Raw genomic sequence first — 23,797 nt, 5'->3', positions numbered from 1 at the left:
AGGAAGAGAGGACCATGAATGCTTGCTGCTGCTCAGCTCCCTTTCATTTATACAGTCCAGGATCCTGTCCAGGGAATGGTGCCACCCCCGGTGGGCGGGGCTTCCTACCTCAATCGGCCCAATGAGGATAACCCCTCAAGGCATGGTCAGTTGTCCATCTTCTAGCTAATACTATATTCTGTCAAACTGACAATTAACAGTAAGTAGTGTGCTGCATCCACTGGGTAGCTGTCCCAGTCTCCCTCAGTCCTTAATTCTGCTTAGACTCAGTCCCAAAGCTATGAAGCCTGCTGACTTTAGACCACTGAAATGTTTAAAAACACAAGTTCGAATAAACCTTTCCTCCATTAAACCTGTTTCTTTCAGATGTTTCTCATAGCAACAGAACACTGACTAATGCAAGAATATATTAAATGTACCAGTAGGCTCATAAACCTGAAAAACTCAGAAGTTTGAAGTGTCTATAGACCAGCAGGGTCTGTGGCACGGAAGAGAGTATATCTTACCTAGAGACAGTGTTTTCTCTAAAATAGAAACTCTGCTAAGCATACTTAATGAGGTGAGGCAGGTTTCAGTTACTATGCTGATAGTTTGGATATCAGACTTAAAATAATCTTGCAGTGTTTTAATATCGCCTAGTTCTGTCTGAAATTAGAAGTGTGTGTGTGTGTGTGTGTGTGTGTGTGTGTGTGTGTGTGTGTGTGTGTGTGTACGAGTGCGCGCACATTTTCGTAGGGAAACCAAAGGTCAACATCAGATGTTTTCTTCAATAGCTCTCCACCTTATTTTTTGAAACAGCATCTCTCAGTGAATCCGGTGCTCATTGATTCAAATAGATTGGCTGGTCAACAAGCCTCAGGTCTTACTTCCTATCTTGGCTTCCCAGCACTGAGATTATGAGCCCATGTTGGTATGCCTGGCTTTCATGTGGATTGAATTCATGTCCTTATGCTTGCAAAACTGAAAAAGGACTTTAGTAACTGAGCCCTTTCCCCTGAAGTTATAATTCCCCCATATAGATTTAATCAATATTTTATTTTAATTGGCTTAGATGTATAATAAACTCCCATACTTTTCTAATTTTAAGAATGCAGGAGAATTCATAGTTGCCCAGTGCAAGTTGTGGGACACAAACACTGCAGTAACTTCACAATTTACAGAAAGACACAAAGGACTGTAGTTACTGTTGAAATAATGGTCAGATTGCAGGACCTGTCATTGGTAGAAACAATACAGACTTGGTAGGATAGGTTGATCCCTGGGGTAACTTAGGCGACTTTTTCTGTCACTTTTCCCATTATAGTAGTTGGAATTGCACCAATAATTGACTCAAATAACAGTTATAAAAACCAAGGGGATAACATATGGGGAGGGGGATATATAGACATTGGCATGCTGCTTAAGTTATAGAAAAGGTACTGACCTGAAAAACAATGTTGTTTTCTAAATTTCCCCATACGCAGCACCCACTGCCTCCTTAAAACCTTTCACTGTCTGCTCACATACTAAGAACTGCTTCCACATAGCATACAAACAGGTACCAAGAAAACATGAGTATAACCCCACTGCTCCATGCTGCCTCTTGTGCTTCCTTAATTTTCCTTGTATTTATTTTGTTCTTACTTATTACATCAAACTGTATAGCTGAAATAACTTTTCACACAGCTTCCGGAGCTCAACTGCAAAAGGAGAAAGCTTATATAACATATAATGTGTTCATATGCCCATCTCAAGCATTTCTGCATGAACTGTTTCCATTGCTGGAAAAAGAGTAAATGCAGCTGCGTAGAGGAAGCAAAACATCAGTTTTGGTTTCCTTTCTCTGAAAATAAGTCCCTCCGGGTGGGTGCTTTACCAATAGCTGTAATTTTACTTCTTAAGCAACAAATATTTTTTGTATCAAAACAAATTGTATGAAACCCTAAGGGAAAGAGTCATCTCCCACTCAATGGAAAGACAAGAATTTATGTTCTTCCTCATACATGAAGATCATCATTTGAATTCAATAAAGCTGTCCTTCATTTGCTCCGCTAACTCACTGGGCATCACTCTTGCCCCATGTCTGTCTGGAACTTCTATCAGAACACCTCACTCAGTATTTGGTTTCCCTAATTTCCCAGGGTTCTCCATTCCTTTCTTGTTTGGTTTCTATTACTGAAGCATTGTTAACTTGTCTGAACATACAGATTAAGTAGCAATGAACAGAAAAGTAAACACTTTGCTTAAATTAAACAGTTTCTGAAACAGGCTTAAGACACTAACTGATGGATACAGTGATTTTTTTTTTTTTCATCAAATGAGTTGGCAAGATTCAGGAGCTAATCCCGTGTCAAACACAGGCTACTCTTCTGTGGGAATTCCATACCCATTTGACTGATGAGATCTTATAACAGGATTTTATTACCAAGCCATGCTGATGAGAAGGAAAAAAGGTAAATATTTAAAATATTGAGTGTATTTGTTGTTGCTGCTGGGGATCAAACCTTGGGCCTTGTGTATGTTGGGCATGGTCTCTACCATTGAGCTACAGCCCCAGCAGAGTACTACATTAAAAAAAAAAAAAGACTGTCTAGGCAAAGAGAGCAATTACCATGGCACACCGCATATGATAAATGATTTTCAGTGATGGATTATTCATGCCAGCTAGCTAGCTGGATTTATGACTCTGAGCATGAAAAGCACAGGTGTCTTAATATGCTTTGTGGACATGAAGAGGCATACAAAACCATAATATGAAATTTTCCAAACAGGATAAATTAGAGTACTAAATACACACAAACACAATGAGAGGAAATGAAGCTGGGTATTTCAATCAAAACTGACATCTTTAATCAAAAAGCAAGTGGTAATTTTAAAACAGTGTTGTAAACATGTCCAAGGCGCCATTATTTTGCAACAAGACGCCAAGTGACTGCCGATGAATTGTCTTTTCAAGACAGAACGATTTCAATGCTTCAAAGTTTCAGTTTCATAACTGAACCCCTTTTTATCTAAATGCATAACCATGTTTTTTTTTTAATGAGCAAAAATCATCAAACAGCACATTTTGTCATCTTCACCACTTGGAATTATAAATTGTTCCACAGTTGTTCTTATTGCTCATTCATAACTTCCATGACCAATGCTTCCTCAGGTTTGCTATCCCATTGGCGATAAAGGTCACAGGCAAGACAACCCAGCACAGTGGGGATGGTGGCAGACGGGCATTTTCTTTCAGTAATCACACACACTTACCTCTGGGTTGATTTCTGACCTGTAGCAATTGAAAGACAAAAGTTGCCGCTGAATCCATATTTCAGATTTCCCTTGGATCTACATGACTTCTACCACAATGGGGCCACTGTTATCTCCTCGCCTCACCCCTAGTTTGTTCTTCTCTTTTCTTTATTCATAACCTTGTGTTCCCTTTGTGTGCTCATTTACTTCCACCTAACTGAATACAGATCTGACACCAACAGCCATGGTTATGTTTATTTTTCAACTTGTTTTAGGTTTTAATTCTCTATAAGCTACAAATAGGCTCAATGCTATGGTATCTTCACAATGTAATACACCGTCACCACTATAAACGACTCTCTTTTCGTGAAAATTCAATCTTTTTGTCTTGAATTCTGCCCTGTCATATATAACCATGGCTTTTTAAATTTTTAAATTAACCTTTATATATTACTTCTTTGCCTTTCTTTTCCTTACCCCAGTATTGCTTTATTTCACTTTATCTCTTTAAATCTGTATAACAGGATGCTAGGAATGCAGCTCATTTGGTAGGGTGCTAGCCTAAAACCCATGAAGAGAAGCCCTGATTGAATACCTAGCATCCATAAAACAGAACTGGAGGCACATACTTGGAATTCCAGCACTCAGGAGGCAGAGGCAGGAAGACAAAATGTTCAAGGTCATCCCCAGTCAGACAGACACACCATCCTTGGCTATGAGATCCAGTCTCATTAAATGATAAAAGAAATGCTGAGCTTTTAATCTTCAACAGCAAACTAAAGCTAGGCATTTGTTTATGTCTGTAATCACAGCACTCCAGAAGCTGAGACAGGAGGATCTCATGTCCAACTATAGCCCATACTACAAAGCAAAACCCTATATTTAAAATTAGGAAGGGATGACACCATGGATAGTTGTAATAATTGGTTTAGTATGCTGACATCCTGCATTAAAGCTTATATTCTGCTTTGATCATATTCCTTGTTACTAATATTATCTTCTACAAATGTGAAAAAGCATGTATTGACTTTATCATTGGTAGAAAAAAGACTTTAATATGGGGGCTGCTGAGATGACTCAGAGGCTAGATGAATCAGCAACAAGGCTTGCTGCCTTTCTAGAGGACCCTAGTTCTGTTCCTAGCACCCACGGAGGTGGCTCACAAAAGCTAGGGACTCTCAGAGGATCTGATACCCTGGTCTCTGCAGACACTTGAAAACATGTCACACACACACACACACACACACACACACACACACACTAAATAAAAATAAATTGTTTTAAAACAAATTTAATGTTTCTTACATTTTTTTTCTGTTTTCCAATGATTGGGATAGCTGACCAAACACATTATCACAATACTATTGATTTCTTTTCTACCACAAAATATCCTATTTCATAGCAATTATGTATTTGCCACCAAATTTAATTTCTAATCCCATTAAAAGCTAGGCAGTAGCAGTCTGTTTCTATTTGTTTTAAGGGACAGATGAGTCCATTTTCTTTTTAGTTAAACAGTGTTAGAGTCTGATTATGTCCTTAGCTAGAGGTCAACTTTTGGACTGGTTCTTCCTCAATAATCTTGTAAACCACACATTGTAAATTGTTTCCATTGCTCTGAGAATTGACTGACCATAAGATGTTTCATGGCATGTTAACTGTCTGACCACAAACCCATAACATGTACCCTTCCTGTGATCATAAAAATAACTGCAAAATTCCACTTTTAATCGCTTGCTTGGCATAGACTACTCTCTTTAATCTTAGCAGTTTTCATTCTTCTACTATGGGAGACTGGAAATATGGCCATTATTAATTTTTCCCTTTCAACATCTCAGTATTAGCTCCTGGTGTTTGACACTGTAACAACTTGTTTGCATGTAAAACAATTATTTTTAAGATCTAAGTAACTTTAAAGAAAAGAAGTGGCAAACATTTGTATCTTGTTTCATTACTTTAATCTTGAATTCATGTTTACGTGGGCAACAAAGTATCATCTGCTATTTTCTGTGCCCCCCCCCCCCAATGCATTGTCCCTTGCATGACAGAGAAGATTGTACTCTTGTTCTTCTGTGTGCTGAGCTAAGGGATTAGGAATCATAAACACAAACACACTCCACTGGGATTCCCTGAACGCTGCACTCTTGCTTTCTGTCATTGAGTGCTGCAGTGGAGGACATGACAAGTTTATTGTGATGGTTTAATATCTCAATGTGGCAAGATCTGTGGCCATGTGTGTAAGAACGTTTTGAGACTGGCTTAATTAAGATGGAAAGACTCAAACTAAACGTAGCCAGAATAATTCCACGGACGAGGGGCCAGGACAAGCCAAAAAGGAGAAAGTGAACTGAGCGCCGGTATTCAGCACTCTCTGCTCCCGAACTACAGGTGGGAAGTCTCGAACTCCTGCCGTCATACCATCTCCACCATGATGGACTGTACATATCCTCAAGCCACAAGCCACTCTCGCTTTCTTAAGTGGCTTTTGTCACGTAGTTTGGTGCATCCACAGGAAAATTAACTACTAGAATGAGTTCTTCCACTTCAGTTTGTCTGCTTAAATTTTAGCCCTGCCCCGGCATTCCAAAATTACAATAAACAACCCCACTTTTAAAGATGCCAATCTTTCTTCATTAATTTTGCCAATGATGCCAAATGACTGATTTCTTTATTATTACTTTTATCTGCCTGTTGGCATTTCTCATAATTCAGCTTTGTATAATTTGCCTTAGGTTGGCCTTTTTATAGTACCTTAAAAATCACTTTCATTGCAATACGATTTACCTTTCATAATTAAAAAAATAAATTTGGTTTTAAATATAATAGGGAAGTCTTTTCCTGCCTGATCTTTGAAATATAGGTTTCCTGGCCAGCCAAGGGGTGTCAAAATTAAAATAATCCCCTTTCCCTGAAATTGATTCTACATTTTTTATTTGATAGGTTTAATAACTATATCTGTATTGTGTGTACACACATATGTGCTGTACATGTTTGCATGAATGTGCATGTGTGCATGCAGAGGTCAGAGGGTAGCATTGGCTATCTTTCACATTCACATGCCTCTCCACACTGAAATGTTTTTATAATAGACAATTCAATCAGTTTAAAAAAAAAACAGGCTCATGAAATTGAGAAACCATCACTACCCCCTCTGTTTTGGGCATTCCATTAGTGTGTAAAGAAACACGCTAACAGTCAGTTTTTATACCTTCTGACCCATGATTAAATTACTCTGTGTTTTTATGGACTTGCTTGTTCTAAAGAGTCCCTAGAAAAATTGGCCTATTGTACCCTGTGGTTTGCTTGGCCTGTTTTTAATGGTAACTGATGTTAGCATCTATCAACACTTCATTCATTCTTATGGTCAAATAATACTCCACTGTATGGAAATACGTTTGATTTGCCTATGAATCAACTTTTATGCAAACTTGTTTCCCAAAATCTCCTGGGTACACCGCTACAGTGTTATTACTGGGGTCACATGCTAATTTTGTGGTTAAAATTTTGAGGAATGGTCAAAGTGTTTGTCAAAGTGGATGTGCCTAGTATTCTCAGAGGCCAGAACACAAAGGTTTCAATTTTGACAGATTTTTGTCAATGACTGTTACTGCCTCTTTTTGATTTAAGGGATTCTATAGTTGTCAGTTTCTCATTTTGATTTTTGAATTTCATTCCCCAAATTTCTAATGATGTTATCTATTTCCCCCCATTTATTGAAAATAGTCTTTTCTCATACAATATGTCCTGATAACAGTTTTCCCTCCCTCTACTTCTCCCAGTTTCTCCTCACTCTCCTCCCATCAGGATCCACTCCCTTTCTGTCTCTCATTAGAAAAGAACAGGCTTCTAAGAGATAAAATAACAAAATAAAATGTAAGATAAAACAAAAACCACAGGGCACACCAACAGACGAGCCCAAGAGAATGCACAAGAATCAGAGACTCACCTCATAAAAATACTAAACTGAAAGCCATAATCTATACACAGGATCTGGGGCAGACCTGGCCCTGTGCTTGCTGCTTCCATCTCTGTGAGTTGATGATATGAGCCTTGCTCAGTTGATTTAGAGGCCTTGTTCACCTGATGTCTTCCATCCCCTCTGGCTCTTACACTCTTTCTGCCTCTCTTCCTTGGAGTTCCCTGAGCTCTGTGGGGTGGGATTTGATGGAGACCTCACATTTAGAGCTGCATGTTCCAAGGTCTGTCGGTTTGTGTCTGTCTGTCTGTCTGTCTGTCTGTCTGTCTGTCTCTCTCTCTCTCTCTCTCTCTCTCTGTGCTTATTAGAGTTTTATGTATGCAAAATTCATTTCAACTGCCAGTATAGGTTTCATTATTTGTTTCAATTCAAGAAATTTTCTTTTCTTTTTTTTTCGAGACAGGGTTTCTCTATGTAGCTTTGCGCCTTTCCTGGAACTTACTCTGTAGCCCAGGCTGGCCTCAAAGCCTCTTGAGTGCTGGGATTAAAGGTGTGCACCATCACCGCCCAGCTCTAATCAAGAAATTTTCTATTTGCCTTTTCCAGGCTCTTCACTAGAAGAGCGAACATAATTGAGAGGTTCTATATTTTTCTCTTATTCCAGATACTAAGAATCTACATTTAGCCCTTCATAATTAAATATCGTTTTAGCACTGAAATTTGTAGCATTCTTTAAAAAATCTGACATATTCTGTCTTATATGTGGAATCTGTATATATGTAAACAAATGTACCTTATGTATACAGTGTAACATGAAACAAATATAGGTAAATGAGAACAGAGTGAATGCAGGCAATGTACAAATGTGTGTGTGTGTGTGTGTGTGTGTGTGTGTGTTTAGTTTAATTCTGTCATGAATTTTTTTTTCTTTTGGTGGTGGATAAGTACATTTCATGTGAAACTTCACAACTTCCCAGAGAATTCCAATTCTAACTGTATATAAATTCACCCACTTGTATAGTATTTGTGTCTGGATAACTTTAGTGTAACTTTTTTTATTTATTTCAAAGTTTGTTTTTTATTTATAATAAAATAATAGAAATTATCATCTTATTTTTCTAAAAATATTGTGGATTATTATTATTATTATTATTTTGCTTGAGACAGCCTCAATATGCAGCCAGGATATATATCTTTACTGTGCTGTTGTGGTTAAATTTTATGTTACAATTATATGGATTAAATTCTCCTTCATTATGGTAGATTATTTCTAACTTTTTCTAGTTCTACCTTAGTTTTCATGGTTTTTCCCTTAGCTATTGGCCTGTTACATTAAGGTTACCTAATTTGTTGCTCTATAGTCATAGTACCTCATACTAACCTTTATTTTTGTAATATAGTGATCTCATTATGATTACTTCTAAATACCATTTCCCCTTGTTTCTAAGAAGGCATTTTTACCCTTTAAAAAAATCAATTCTCATGATTTCCTAAAATACTACAATATTTAAGCTTAACTATATCCTAACTATAGATGGACTTCATACTTAGTTTGTGATTCCTAAGTAAATTATCTCTATACAATACTTGATGAAGCTTTTCAAATTTCTTACAGGTAAAGTATAATATTTCTAGTTTCCTGATCATTTTTCCTGGACATATGAGGAATTAATTTTATAGTTTTAAATTTTTATGTGAACCAAAGTTAGAGTTCACTTAAAATAATAAATCATAATAAATTTGATATTGAATAGCAACATTTAATGAGCAGTAACTAGTGCTAGGTAAAGCAAAATACTATACCAACATAAACAGACTGAGCCATTATACATCACATACTAAGAATTAAAGAAATTGAATAAGATATTTATTATTATATAGCAATAAATATGGAGCAAAAAAACAAAAACAAAACAAAAAACAAACAAAAAAACCCGAGCCCAGTTTTGTCTGCCTACAGAGCTGATATACTCAGAGGATGGTAGACTTGCTAAAAAGACCAGATATGAAATATTTTAGGCTTGTGGATATCCCTTGTTCAACTCTGATATTACAGTAAGAAAGCAATATGAGCCGAGTGGTGGTGGCCCATGCCTTTAATCCCAGCACTCGAGAGGCAGAGCCAGGTGGATTTCTGTAAGTTCAAGGCCAGCCTGGTCTACAGAGCAAGATCCAGGACAGGCACCAAAACTACACAGAGAAACCTGTCTCAAAAAAAAAAAAAAAAAAAAAAAAAAAAAGCAATATGCAAACGAAGGGGAATAGATGTGTCCTAATAAAACTTTACTTACAAAGGAAAGCTATGTGTCTATAGGAGTAGCTGGTAGCTTGTCATTCCCCAAAATTAAGTGATATATCATAATGCCTAAATTCTTCTTTACAATTTTCCTTGATTACCAATAGATCAATTTTTCCTGCTTCTTAGGTTTCTCAAATACTATTATAATACTAGAGCTGTGATTTGCATGACCATTTACATGTGATTGTGCTTCATGTTGCCTTTTTCTGTTAACTATGTTGACAGATTATGACATGCAGTCAATTAGTTTTCTGTTTTATCTTCCTATAATACTCAATCCCATGTTACTGAATGACTAAGAGTTTAGAAACTTATGTGGTCATTAGCTGGGAATTTTGCTCACCCTAAAGCCACTTTCATAAGGGAACCTGATAGGTAAGTAAAATGGGAGTAAAGTATTGATACAAAGAGTATAAATACAGCAACAATACGGCCAAGATTGTTCAGTAACATCAGTAAAATTGAGTCTATATGCAGGTGAAATTTTCAGTTTTCATTTCCTCCCTCTGGAATTCTCCTCAGGCTTTCCTATCTGAAAGAATAATTCATCACAACTGCTAAGTCCAGGATGTGTCATTGTACAGATGAATCATCCTGCAGATAGTAATCACTGTGTAGATGTTGGCAACATTTCATATTTTAGAAATGGATAATACCATTTTCTACGGCAACAAATTTTATATGGTTTCCCTCTAGGAAGCAATTGCTTATTTAGTCTTGTCAGGCAGCTTAGCAAATGTTCAACTCTTCTTAAATGCAATCCTAATATCAATAACTATTGTTTATTTATTTATTTGGTGGGTTAATGTCTTGCCATGGAGCTCAGGCCGGCCTCCTCAAACTCATAACCCTTCTAGCTCAGCCTCTCAAATACCAGGAATATAGGTGTGTATCACCATGCTCTACAAACCCATATTATTGAATGTAGTCCATACAGACTTAGATTCTACAATATTTTAAGGCAGATTACAATATAATCAAATTTTACAGAAAATGTTTCAGTGAAAAATTTCAGGAAAGGTTTTAGATTGCTGGCTAGGTAGCTTTCTGGAGGGAGATGCCATCAGTCTCTAAGGATTCTCTTTGCCCAGGGACTTAAAATTTGCTAATTACCCAGATGAAAGTTGGCATGGAAAAGCTAAACTTTGCTAATGTACCAGGTGAGCTTGGGGGAAAGCTGTAGTGGGTGGTTGTTTGAGCCATACCCTGAATCACCGCCCCTAGTAATGTAGCAGGTAGCTGTTACACCTGCCTATGACCTTGAGGTACATGCCCTTGGGGCATGGCCACCAGGGATCCTTAAGACCTAGGATGCACATTTGTGGCTTTCTCTTAGCTTCCCTACCTCGTGGTTTTGGATGCTGATACAGACCAGGGCAGAGTTTGCTAGAGAACCGCATTGGACCATGCCTCACCCTTCCAGGATCCTGTGAGTAATTCCTTTATTCTGTCTTGTGAGTTAATCCCCAAATAAATTCCTTTGATCATTAAATAGACTCCATGGATTAATCCCAATAGAAAGCATTGAATTTCTAAGGATGAGAGTCAAATTTAAAGTTAACATGGTTTTAATGAACAGTCTGGCTGACACTACTGAAAGTTATCCCCCAGTCATTTTCCAACTTCCATCCCTTTACTTCATATACCAGAATTCCCTGATATTCATTCCATCTTCCTTTGAGGTGCACGGTGGATATCTGCTGGAGGGCTTTAGGAAAGCTTTTTTTTCTTTTCTTTTTTTTAAATATTTATTTATTTATTTATTTATTTATTTATTATGTATATGGTGTTCTGTCTGCATATAGACCTGCAAGCCAGAAGACGGCACCGGATCTCATTTACGGATGGTTGTGAGCCACCATGCGGTTGCTGGGACCACATTGAACTCAGGACCTCTGGAAGAGCAGTCAGTGCCCTTAACTGCTGAGCCATCTCTCCAGTCCCCAAGCTTTTATTTCTTGGTTCAACGCTTCATTCCCCATTCTTCCATCCTCGGACTGGAACGTGATACCTGGACAGATGGGCAAAGGATTTGTTTGCCTTACACGTAAATGTGAGAAATTGCTCGGTCAAAGATCCTGAAAATGCTGAGCCTCTGCACAAAAAGCAGTCTACTCACCTCTGGATTGCTGCTCTTAAATAAAGTAGGAATGTAAAATAAATCCTATTGTTTTTTGCCTAAAACTTACAGCTGAAAATATTTATTATTGAGACGTTTGTTTTTAAATTCTTAAATACTTGGGGGCAACATATTGGGAATACAGTTTTTTGGGTGTTTGTTTCTATGTTTTTTGAAGACAGTGAAGCACTACATAGCCCTGGCTATTCTGGAACTCATTAGGTAGACCAGGCTGGCCTCCAACTTGCAGATATCTGCCCGCCTCTGTCTCTTGAACCCTGGGATTAAAGGTGTGGCTACCATGTCTTGCAAAATGTTTGGTTTGACATTACTATTAACTGATTTGTTTGCATTCTTTTAAATTCGTGTGTGTGGTGGTGGTGGTGGTGGTGGTGGTGTGTGTGTGGGGGGGGGCAGGCACTATGTGCCACAGAGTGTGTGGCAGGCACTGCTCAGATAGCTGACCTTGGATTGTTTAAGTCAGGGCTTCTCACTTTTGTCTTTGCACTGTACTGCAGGCAGGCAAGGGTGGATATTCTTCTGCCTCTGCCTCCCATTTCGGAGTAGGAGCACTAAGACAGATTACAGACCTGTAAAGCTTTCAGCTTCATGTGGGTGCTGGGGATACGTAATCCAGCCTCAAACTACACAATAAGTCCTTTACCCCCCAAACCACCTGCCCAGCCCAAATATATTTTTGTTGTTAGTTTAAATGTACTTTACTTTCAAATAATTTACCCAACATGGCGCCCCCCCCATACCCTTCAAACAACTGATCCACTCAAATAATTGAGGATCAAAATATCAGAGCTCAGGCTGACATCAGTCATCAGTTTAGCATAATGACAAATAGCAGCCAGATGACATATACAAATTGGTGACTCTGTTAATCTTTCTCCATTTCTAAATCATCTAATCTGCTTTTATGTTTTGTGGAACATGAGCAGTTGTCAGGCCCGGGTGGAACTGGCCTATAATCCTAGCACTGAGGAGGTGGAAGAGGAAGAGGAGGAGGGGAGGGAGGGGGGAGGAGGAGGGGGGGCAGGAGGGGGGAGGAGAGGGAGGGGGGAGGAAGGGGAGGGGGAGGAGGGGAAGGGGGAGGAGGGGGAGGAGGGGGAGGAGGGGGAGGAGGAGAAGGAGGAGGAGGAGAGGAGCTCAAGGTCAGCCCTAGCTATGCAGCAAGTTAGGGAGCAGCTTAAGCTAGTGAGACCTGTCTTAAACAAAATACTCGAGTAGTTCTTAATCCTTTATAATTTTATATTGTATATATGTATTTCATGAATGCATACGTGTGTGTGTGTGTGTGTGTGTGTGTGTGTGTATGCATGTATGTAGGTGGGTATGTGTGTGGGGTGCACATTCATGAGTGCCATGAGCACACACAGCTCGGAGGGCAGCTTTCAGAGTCAGGTCTCTCTTCTACCATGTGAGGCCGAGACCCAAGCCAGGTCCTGAGGCTGGGCAGCAAGTACCCTTTAGCTGCTCAACCACCTCAGTGGCTCGAGTTCTTTACAGGAACACAGAGACGTTAAATACAGGAACTAAACCAAACACCTTTTCTGACAGATTTCATTTGTGCACCTTTTGTGTAAGACCTCATAACCTTTTAAGTTTCCTGAGTTACCTGAAACAAAAAATACAACATTGTTATCCAGCTGTAAGAATATGTCATTCGACTTCCATGTGGTAGAACATGGCAGAGGACTTATCATACATGATTTAAACTGCTTTAAAGACAGATTAAATGATTTTAATATATGTAAGCAATTAAAAATCTATGTAGATAACTAGATAGAGGCTTCTTAACTAGAAGGCTGAATATACCTCATATATATTGCTTGCCTCAAAGATTTTAAACTGTTATGTGAGGAATACAATTATTAAACGCTTCAATAACTAACTTAATTCAAGTGAGTGGCTAGTATTATACTTTGTAACAGCATGATACTTCATATTATACTTCATAATAGCATCTTACTAAGAGATGGAAAAAATAAAATTCCTTCTTCAATTCAAACAGTGCTAAAATACCTATAACCCAACAAAATTTAGATGATCAAACAAAGGACAGCTGTGTGGTGGCCTAAACTTATAAACCTAGCACTTGGGAGGTAGAGGCAAGAGGATCATGAGTTTAATATAATCTTTGGATATATATTGAGTACCAGGCCAGTCTGGGGAACATGAAATGCTATCTTAAAATAAAGAACAAAAGAAAGTTAATACAGGCAACATATCAATCATTTGTTTTATTTCTGGCTAAGGTCAAGTGGAGAAAAATATGAGAACTTTTCCAGTGATCTCTTCTCATTTCAAAACAACAGCAAAACAATAACAAAAACAAGATGCTAGGAGAGAGACGGACAACATTTGAGAGGTACTCACTGACCTCTTAGCCTGAGCAATGTGAACTAGTTACTGGTAATTCTGGTTGAGATATGTCTAAGAAAAACAATGAATATATTTTTAAAAATGAGCTTATTAAGGCAGAGTAAATTCTGTTTGCCTTATCACATTAATTACAAGTTAGTAAGGAGCTCTAAGCACTATTCCTAGGCTAAACCACAAAGGGGCTCAAATGGTAGCAAAGTTGACATGCAATTCAAACTTCCACAGCCAAATGATGCAGGCCAGTACTGAGCATAGTCTCAAAACTCATCCCTTCCTGGTGACAACTCCAAGGTAACAAACACATGTGTCACTCAGTTAAATTAGTCTTACTCTGGCCTTCTTGATGTAATCATTTTGCTAAAATAGAACAAATGTTATATTTTAATTAGTATTACTATAGCCTTCTTGATGTAACCCTTTTGCTATAATAGAACAAATGTTGTATTTTAAGGACTAAATTCCAGTCCAGATGAAGCCTCATACTATATTCATCTAATTTTCAGTAAGTACTTCTATAGGTAAGATAAAAACACACACACACACACATAAACACAAACATATGCATTTGGGGGTAATATAAGCTAAAGACATCTTTAAAACAATGCAATTCTAGAGGCAAGGAGTGGAAGATCTTTAAATGGCATCCCATGCATGAATTCCTAACTAAAGCATATACCATGTTAGGCTTAGGTTAATGATAATATGTGCTCTATTCATTCAGAAATCCAACAAAAGACAGCAGTGATTATTCTGAGCTCAGTATAGACAACTGTTGTGGCAGAGAGCTGAATTCAGTGCTAAATCAGATGTTTAAGCAAAGTGAAGTTTCCTAGTTGAACTTGTTTGTAAAATGATAAAATAGCTTGGCAAATAGCTGAACATGTTACCACTATTAAACATGGCCTATGTATAAGGCTCTTAACATACATATAAAAGCCAATGAAACTCAGTATTAGTCCTGAAGATCCTGAATATCTGATGAGCAAGGCAGTTATGAACTCATCTAACAATACAGAGCACAGTACTAAGCATGCGAGTGTCAAAGGAATAGGAAGATTAATCATCACTTCTAAGCTAATTTATATCCATCAGCATGTTAGCAAATGTTGGCTAAAACAAATATAGCTAGCTAAATAGCTTCTGTTATTAATTTCATTATCAAAGAATTGTTTATAATTAACTATCATTCACCAAGTGTATAGTAACAAAAGAGAAAAAAAACCTTACAAAAATTTTTTTTTTCTTTTGTTTTTCGAGACAGGGTTTCTCTGTGTAGCTTTGCGCCTTTTCCTGGAACTCACTTGGTAGCCCAGGCTGGCCTCGAACTCACAGAGATCCGCCTGCCTCTGCCTCCCGAGTGCTGGGATTAAAGGCGTGCGCCACCACCGCCCGGCTCAAAATTTTTAATTCTGACACAAACGAAATTATATTTTCTAAAATGTCAAGTCAAAAGTATCAAACACCCAATTCTACAAATGCTTAAATAATACAGGATGCCCTCTTTCCTCTTTTTGAGGGTGGGGTAGAAAAAAATAACTAGAGAAACTGAAGAACAAATTCAGATTTTACACAATGAAATTCAGATTTAAAAGGAAGACATTAGCAAAGATCTTTCTCAGAGGCTTGATGGCAAATGGAGGTGAGCCTGTGGCTGGGAAATGTCCACCATGGGAGCATGTCCTGGCAGTGCCACGCATCTCAACCATATCTCTTGCCTCTGGAATAAATTTAGAAATCCTGTCACCCAAAACTATAGATAAAATTTTGCAGTCCACAAAGTCTGAATCAAATCTGGTTCGAATCAACACATCTGAATAGTTAATCAGAACAAAGGCATTTTCAGAATAACTAACTTACACAGTAACCACTCGGTGGGATCAACTGTCTTATCTATGGAAATACAAGTGTCTCACTGTATACTTCCCACTACTGCACAACATGTCCAATTGAGTGGGTGGTCACAGCGCAGTTTCCTTCTGCTGACCTTGATAGGATTTGCTCCAGATCAACATGAGCTAGAAAAGAAGCACCTGGTCTGGAGAGCCTAATGCTCTAACTTCCAAGACCCAAGCCTCCTGGAGAAGTTAAGGAGTAGGGTCAAAATTTCAAGAGCAGCCTAAGGAATTGAGTAACATCCTATCACACAAAAACAAAGAAAAGCCTGTGAAGATTTCAAATTCCAAATTTAATGAGCTAATAGTACAGTGGTAGACTGTTTAACTATCACGCCTGAGAGCCTGGCTTCAACTCCCAGTACTGACAATGACAATAAAAATATAATACTCTACATGTATGAAAATGATTATTTATACATCCTATAAAAATAGAAAAAAACCATAATTACCCAAATTTTAAGGATGAGATATGGAAAATATTAGCTGCAAGACTAAAAAAGCAAAACAAATCCTTATCTGAATAAACAATTGATCTGGATCCCCAAACCAGTATTTCACCTTAGGAAATTTTGTAAAAATCTAAACTGGTTATTGTTTATATTGTCTGTTTAAGTAGCTCTGTTAAGGGAATAAATATCACTTTAGTTTTCATTTCTTTTAAAAATTTTGTCCAAATAATACCATGTATTTGTTCTGCCTTCATAACCTACAACTGTTCAAAATTTAATGTATTAATGATATAGTGACTCACAGTGTAAAAAAGTAATGTCTGTAGGTCTGTAGAAATTAGTGGTTGAGAAAGGAAGGTCATATTCTCTTACATGAACAGAAAACATCCAGCATCTTTTCTCTCATGCCAAATGTATGCTTCTCAAGCATTTTTAAAAAATCCATTTCCCTGTCTCCCATTCACACCAAAACCATTTGCTCTTGAACCTGTATGTACTTCTTCTGTTGTGTCAGAGACAGTCATCAAACCTCCCACTAGAAACGTATTCTAGCTGCTTTTTGACTCAGTAGGCTTAGAGTCAGAATATTACATTTAATGAGAGGTCCTAAAAATAATGCTCTTTGAAATTAACCAAGTCTTCTGGCCGAAGGAGAGTCATCTCTGAGTAGTTTCTACAGAACAGAAACATTTGCATTTTTCATACCATATACTCACTCATAGCTATGCATAAGCAGCAAAAAATGAGATGAGTAGGATAACCTGCTTTTTAATCATAGCTGATACTTTATATACACTGAATGGCCTTTCCTAACACTAACCAATAAAACATTTCTGGTTATCTGAAATAGAATGTGAACATCAATTAAATTGGATGAAGGGTTCAAGGTGAAAAAATAATTGTTCAAGTATGATATGCTAATGATTTGCTCTCATATAGAAACATGGTCTTCTCACTCTCAAACTGACACAAGAACCCGATCTCACCCATTGAATTCTTAAAAGGATCCAATCGTGAAAACAGGGAAAGATTAGGTAATTCAAAAATGCAATCTTTTTTTTTTTAGTCTTATGACATCTCATACCTAAGATGTATATAGCTAGGTGAGATTCAAAATGCATCTACATTTCAGCTGTTTTCATGTCAATTATCTTCTATCCATTTTCTTGGTTATTGACTGATTTCCATCAAAAGTTCTTTCAAAAGGTCCTTCTCATAAAGGCTCTGAAAGAACTTCATTAGCAGTCATGTAAGTAACTACTATCACTCTGTGGAGGGAATAAGATGGTGACAACAGGTATTCAGTTTCCAGATGAATCAGCAGTGGAGCCTTAGCATCCAAGACTCTGACTCAGGACTATGCACCTACATCACAAATAACAAGGGCAAGCACAATCCTTTCCAAGTGTAACTAAAGCACCAGATCACATTTGCTCTCCCCAAATCATGGTCTGGAGATCACACCAGCTAGATGACTACAGCAATTAACAGGTCTCCAGTAGTGTATCAGAAACAACATCCATCCTTACTGTGGCTGCTAAGTTTAGTGGCTTCTGTTGCTTTTTCTCTTAGAAGCTCTTTGCATCTTCTCATACTCACATGATCGTCAATCTAAGCCTAGATATTTTTGTTTGTGTTTATTTTTATTTTTTAAGATTTGTCTGTGTACACAGTTCTTTGGCATATGATAAGAGAATGTGGGAGGGAAGGATCTAATTAACTCAGTGATGTAGATTTCTCATCAGTCCAAGCACTCAGTAGAACTGAACTTTAAGCCATGGAGAGAATACCTTTGAGCCAGTCATCTTAAAAAGGCAATTGTGTGCATTACAAAAACAAAATTCAAAACCCTAAAGTAAATCAGAATAGCACAACAACAGAAGAAGATAGAAGGTAGTTACTGGATCTTATTGATCATTCTTTAAAAAATCTAAAGTATTCTGACACTCTATGAACAGTCAACTGTCATAATAAAGGCATTTCAGAGCAGATTTGCTGCAATATGGTACTATCATTAATAGGCATATAATCTCGGGCACTATGTAACAACAAGAAAATGAACTAAGCTGATAGATTCTTAGTACTTTTCCAAAATGAAAAGGCTGTAATCTGTCCTAGTTACACAGAGGTATGGAAGACTATTACCTTCACCAAGTATTTCAACATAATTCCACCCACATTTATTAAACTTACATTAAAAAGTATACACATGAGAATGAACTATTTTATGATACTATATATCTCTAAAGTCGGAACCCATTATAACATACTAAAGGTTATCATTTTACACCTAGTCTCTCCAACAGAGGAATGCTCCTCCATACAGCTTCCCTTGTACTCCTGTTTTAAAAAGACGAGCAAATGTTACCGGACACAAATGAGAGATTAAGGAGCAGCGATGAAGTACACCATATGTTCCTGTTGTAGGCTGAATCCAGGTCTTTGTTTCAATATTCCAGCGCCAGCAGGAAGGAACGCTGAATAACCACCTATTTAAATTTATTTTCTCATTATCGCGGTAAAAGTTACACTTAACGATAGGTTCAGCCTGAACCCATTCTATTTTATCATTTGCTCCTTTAATCTAGACATTTTCGCAATCCCAGGAACCTGCAATACAATCACCCTGGATAACAGGTCCGTGGCAGAACAATCTGATAAGATAAGCCAACACAAGCGGCAGGTACTGAAGAGAACAAAGTTATCTTCCTAGTGAAATAGTTCCGAAGTGATTTTAGATCAATGACATTTTTGCTTTTTACCAGCTACGCACCTATCTAGACACCGTCCACCTGGTTCTCAATTAACAGGGCTTTCTTCAATCTTGCGGTCTCCCACATCGGTTTTAATGGTGCAACTCAAAACAAAACCACTAACCGCGCCCTTCAAACCTCAGACGGAGTTACCTTTTGCTTTTTTCTCCCTACTAAAGTCCAAAATTGTACCTCGTTCCCCGGAAAAGGTTTGCGCCGCTATCTTAAGACAACGTAGCACTCTTTCCATCTCTGCCCTGGCGTTCCTATTGTCAGAAACCTTTCTCCCCCGGGCGATATGCTGGCGTCGGCAAAGGGCACCCACGCTTACCTCCCGCACACCTGCAATCCCGGGCTCGGGATGCTGGAGAGGAAGCTGGGCGGGCTGCGATCGCTCGCTCGCTCGCTCGCTCGGGCTCCTGCTCCTACCTCTCTGCGGGGAAACTACAGACCGGGCTGAGCCTGGGCTTCTACTGAGCCCCAAGCTCCGCCTTCCCCTCCTCTCGTTGGCCGAGCCTCGGGCTCCGGCTCCTCCCTCTGCCGTTTGCGCAGCCCGGGCTGCAGGCGGCGCGAAGCGGTACCGAAGCAAGTGGTCTCTCCGGTGCTGGTTCTCGGTCCGCTCCGCCTCGACCCCCCTCCCACCCGCGGCCCCCCACCCTGCGTCGCACCTGGCGCTTCCTCCGGTCCCGTTCAGCCCTCTCAGTGGGCTGGCCCAGGGAACACCGGGGTGGGTTGTCCTGGGGAGTATCGCCGCTTCGGCCCAAGCGGAGCCCACACCTCACCCTCCCTCCTCCACCCCTCCAGTCCCTGGAGGCTTCCTCCGCCGCCTACCCAAGGAAGGACCCAGCCCAAGCTGCCGGTCGCTGGCCACCTCTGGTCCCCCACCCTTTTCCTTCCACCCATCCGCGCGCCCCGCCCACCGGTGGGCGCGGCGTCTGAGGGCCGGCCTTGCATTCTGATTGGTGCAGGTGAGGGTCGGCCCCGCCCTCCCTCCGTTTCTGGGCGCTCTCTCTCTCTCCATCTCCCTTCCTCCCGTAAAGGCGGGGACCTCTCTTCCTATTGGCTAGAAGTGTCCCCACCTATCGCCCTAGGCGTTCTCGCAGCGCCTTCTGGGAAGTGTGGTCCTCTGATCGCAGGAAGTGCTGACGGGACTGGCGGGCGGAACTACGAATCCCCGTCGGGCCTTGCGCGACTCCGGCTGGGCAGGATTCCGGACAACGCCTGGTTCCTCTCGGGTCCTTCCGGCGTCGCCGGAGTGAATTGATCCGGGAGTTGAAGAGGGCTCCAAAGGTGGGAAGTGAAGTCCGTGCCTCAGTTGCCGGTAAGGCGAGGTTTCTCGGTTCGGGTCCGCACGGCTCCGCGGGCAGCCAGCGCGGTCTGGGGTCTGACGGAGGCCGAGGCGGAGGCGCTGGGGCTGGGCTCTGGCCGGCGGGCGGACGGGCGGGGAGCGGGGCCCTCTGGGCGTCAGCGAGGTCTCTACGCGAGCTGCGTAAAGCTGGTTTGTAAATGCCGCTTGCCCGGCCCGGCCCGGCACCTCCAGGAAGTCCGCTGTGGGTGCGGGCGGAGGGGAAGGGTGAGGTCGGCCTCCCGGTCCCCGCCGACCGAGGGGGCGGATGTGCTGGGGTGGGGTCCCCGGCAGGTGAGGCTGGAGCTGTGCAAGGCCTGGAGCGAGCGTGGGAGCCCCGGAGTCGGCTCCCGGTGTGACTGGGGTTATGCCCTTTGAGGGAAGAGGAGAGCCAGTGTTGACAGTTCCGACTCAGTTCCAGTTTCCTGATGTGGCCTCTTTAAGGAGGTAATTCTTAACTAGGAAGGGTTGTCCCCTTTAACTCTAAGACGTCAGATGCTTTTACTTCTGAACTGTACTCAAAAGCGCTTTCACTTTGGGATGCTCGTGAGGAAACTAAAGAAATAAATGACGTGCCCAAGGTCACACAGATCTCCAGAATCTAGTCCGCTGAAAGTCCAAGTTCTGACCAGAGTTGTCTGCCTAGAAAGAAAGTGGGGAGGTGGTTGGTAGTGCTGGAAGCGGATAAAAGAAGTTGCCAAGTCGTGTGTGCATTCCTCAGGAACGTTAGGATGTGAAGATTTGGTTTGTTGAAGTGGAGTGAAATTCTTCCCACAGCATCCTCTCTTAACGTTTTGTTAAAACAGGAAGGATCGTTTTTAGCTTAGATATTTACCCCCTTTTCTGTGGCATACTAAATGATAACAGTCAACTTCCAAGTGCCATTTTTAAAGGATAGATAATATTTAGCAATAAGCTCGGCATTGCCATAACGAGAATAGTACTTTTCTATTTTCTAAAACCAAGAGTAAAGTATGGGTGAAACTTTCACAAAACTTATTTTACTCATTTTAATGTTTTCATTGAGTGAAAATTAAATGCAGAATCATGGAGAAGTTATAACATGGTCATTACCAGAAATGACTTTTTTTTTTTTTTTTGGTGTGAGGTTTTTACTTTTCCCTCATTTTCTTCACTCCATTTATAAGTAGTAGAACAAGCGCTTGTATGTTTTCTTTTTCTTGCCATCATCTGTAACTTTTAATTCATTCTTAACGTTAAAGAATGAAAAAATGATGCTTCTGTATTCAGTAAAAAGCAATGCACTAGTTTCAAACAAGTGACTAATTTTAGCTGATAGATAATATTAGATAGTTTTTAATAGAATTGTAAGAGTTTTTTATTGAAGACAAGATTTCTTCATAAGATTATATCCATAAACATGCACATTTATAGTTAGTAGGCATGCTGTGTAAATTAAAATATTAAATACATAATATATATTATAAATAAATATACTATATTTTAAATGTGCTTTGCTTACTATGATTAATATTAACAATTTTTTTAATGCCCAACTTCTCTGGGATCAGAAGAATCTTTGTTTCTCTGTCGTTCAAGTTAATATGGTCTTGTTTTACTGTGACTTTTAAAGTAAATGGAGAGGTATGGTAGCATAAAATGGGACAAAATCAGGGATAATATAACATCATGCATAGAGTAGTACAAAATAAGGAAGAAGCAGCTAAACAAATGGGAAATTGTGGGGTTAATTTGCTTTTGAAGTAGATTAAAAGGTTTAAATGGGCCGTATATACATCAATGCTGGTAAAGCACGAATGCCAGTATATTTTCTAGATGACTGGACATTTGCTGTTTGTTGGGAAAGGCTTGAAATGAGTTTTAACTGGCACTTAGCTATGTGGTTATGGAGAGGATTTTTTAACAAAAATGAAAAACTTAACTTTTTTTGTCTACTCTAAACATCTCTGTGTCTCTGAGGTCCATTATAATTGTAGTGTTTCCTCACTACACCTGTAGTGCTGAGAGGAATGATGTTACTGCTGTATTTAAAATCCTCCAGTTGCTAGCTAGAATTCACCGTGGCTTGTTTAACCTATAGTGTGCAGCTCTCAGTGGCCACAGTTGTTCTCTACTGTAGCTTTGCATCGACTTGCAGACATTGCAGTCCTTTGTAGGACTTTAGAGGTCTTCCTTATATAGCTGTCCTTGTCTTAAAGGGTAGTCTACAAGAGCAGGAACTGTATATTATTAATCTCTGTAGTCCCAGTTGGTAGAGTAATTGAGTGGCTACAGAGAGGAGAAAAGGCTTGGGTTGGTTTAGTGACTTGCCCAAGGTCATATGGCCTGGAACAGATTAGGTTATAATCCAGGTCTTTTGACCATACATCTTTAATATTATGTTCAAAACTTTGATTATTGTATGTAAGAAAAAAAGTGACCATTACAAATATTTTGATGGCATGATCCTCTTACTCTGTTTAATGCCACCAATTTGTCCTCTATTTCCTGAATGGCTCTAACCTTATCGTTAGCTATTGTTTTTCTACTATAAGATACTTCCTGATTTGGGGATCATTTTACAAATTCTACCTCTTCCCCTGTCCTGTTTCACCTTCCCTCTCCCAATGTGGTCAGTCCCTTCAAGGCCTGTCTTACTCTGAGACCTCCTTTCCCAAACCAGAATAGATCCTGCCCTGTATTCTATTTTGACTTCTTCCATATACTAAATTCTTCCCCATATTCTGAATTCTACTGACACTGTCACAAGGGGAACTTACTATTTCTGTACTGATTGAATAATATTTTACCATCCTAAAGGTTACCCGGGCAAGGCATTCTCATTTGTTATGGCTTAGCCTACCTCTTGTACTATTTAGCAGTGAGTTTTCAGTAATTATTTGCAGAATGAATGAATGAATGAATGAATGTATATATTCAAGCATAGTGCCTCCAGTATCGTGCTAGGGACAGAAATACAGAAATGAATGAAGCATTTGCTTCTTTCCTCATAGCCAGTTGAAGGATACAGGAATTTTCAAATGAATTTAGGACAGATGTAAAGGAGTTAATGCCAGAAGTTTAATGTAAATTATAGAAAGGTACTTTTTCTTGGTGATCTCTAAAGTCTACATTAAGTAGTTTCATTGTGAACATATAAAGGAGTTATTTTCTTTTACACCAAAATTTCTGTGTAGCTCAGCATTTTAGAAAACATGCTACTGCCTTGCTTTTTAAAAACAAGCAAGATGCATTATAACAAAATAGACATGGAAGAAACTTTTTAATGGACGTTATTCTTCTTTAGAGATATATATATTTTTTTTAAACTTCAAAACAGTTATTTTACTTGCCTATGGCCAAGGACACCAAGGATAGAAAGAAATAAGTTTACACATTCAACTCAGAATACAATTAAATTGCTAAAGTCTTAGAAGGACTGGAGGAAAGGTT

The 23,797-nt window shown here is 39.4% G+C and overlaps 2 protein-coding genes across 4 annotated transcripts in view; one reads left to right on the top strand and one right to left on the bottom strand.

The window, feature by feature from the left end:
- The window catches only part of Serpini1 (serpin family I member 1), an 81,277-nt gene extending 61,445 nt beyond the window's left edge, over nucleotides 1-19,832 (bottom strand). The window contains exon 1 of one of the 2 annotated variants that reach the window (XM_028867189.2): nucleotides 19,707-19,832. The gene's annotated coding sequence lies outside the window, so the exon portion shown is untranslated. Of the gene's footprint in view, nucleotides 1-19,369; nucleotides 19,518-19,706 lie in introns of those variants that run through there. The other variant, XM_028867188.2, reaches the window with a different exon arrangement.
- Nucleotides 19,833-20,233: 401 nt separating this feature from the next.
- Nucleotides 20,234-23,797, top strand: part of Pdcd10 (programmed cell death 10) — a 40,966-nt gene continuing 37,402 nt past the window's right edge. Inside the window, exon 1 of one of the 2 annotated variants that reach the window (XM_028867191.2) lies at nucleotides 20,234-20,359. The gene's annotated coding sequence lies outside the window, so the exon portion shown is untranslated. The remainder of the gene's footprint in view (nucleotides 20,360-23,797) is intronic. The other variant, XM_028867192.2, reaches the window with a different exon arrangement.

Source organism: Peromyscus leucopus, chromosome 6 (genome assembly GCF_004664715.2).
Source record: "Peromyscus leucopus breed LL Stock chromosome 6, UCI_PerLeu_2.1, whole genome shotgun sequence".
Classification (NCBI taxonomy): Eukaryota; Metazoa; Chordata; class Mammalia; order Rodentia; family Cricetidae; genus Peromyscus; species Peromyscus leucopus.
Note: the sequence above shows the minus strand (reverse complement) of the source record. Positions and strands in the feature narration are given on the sequence as shown.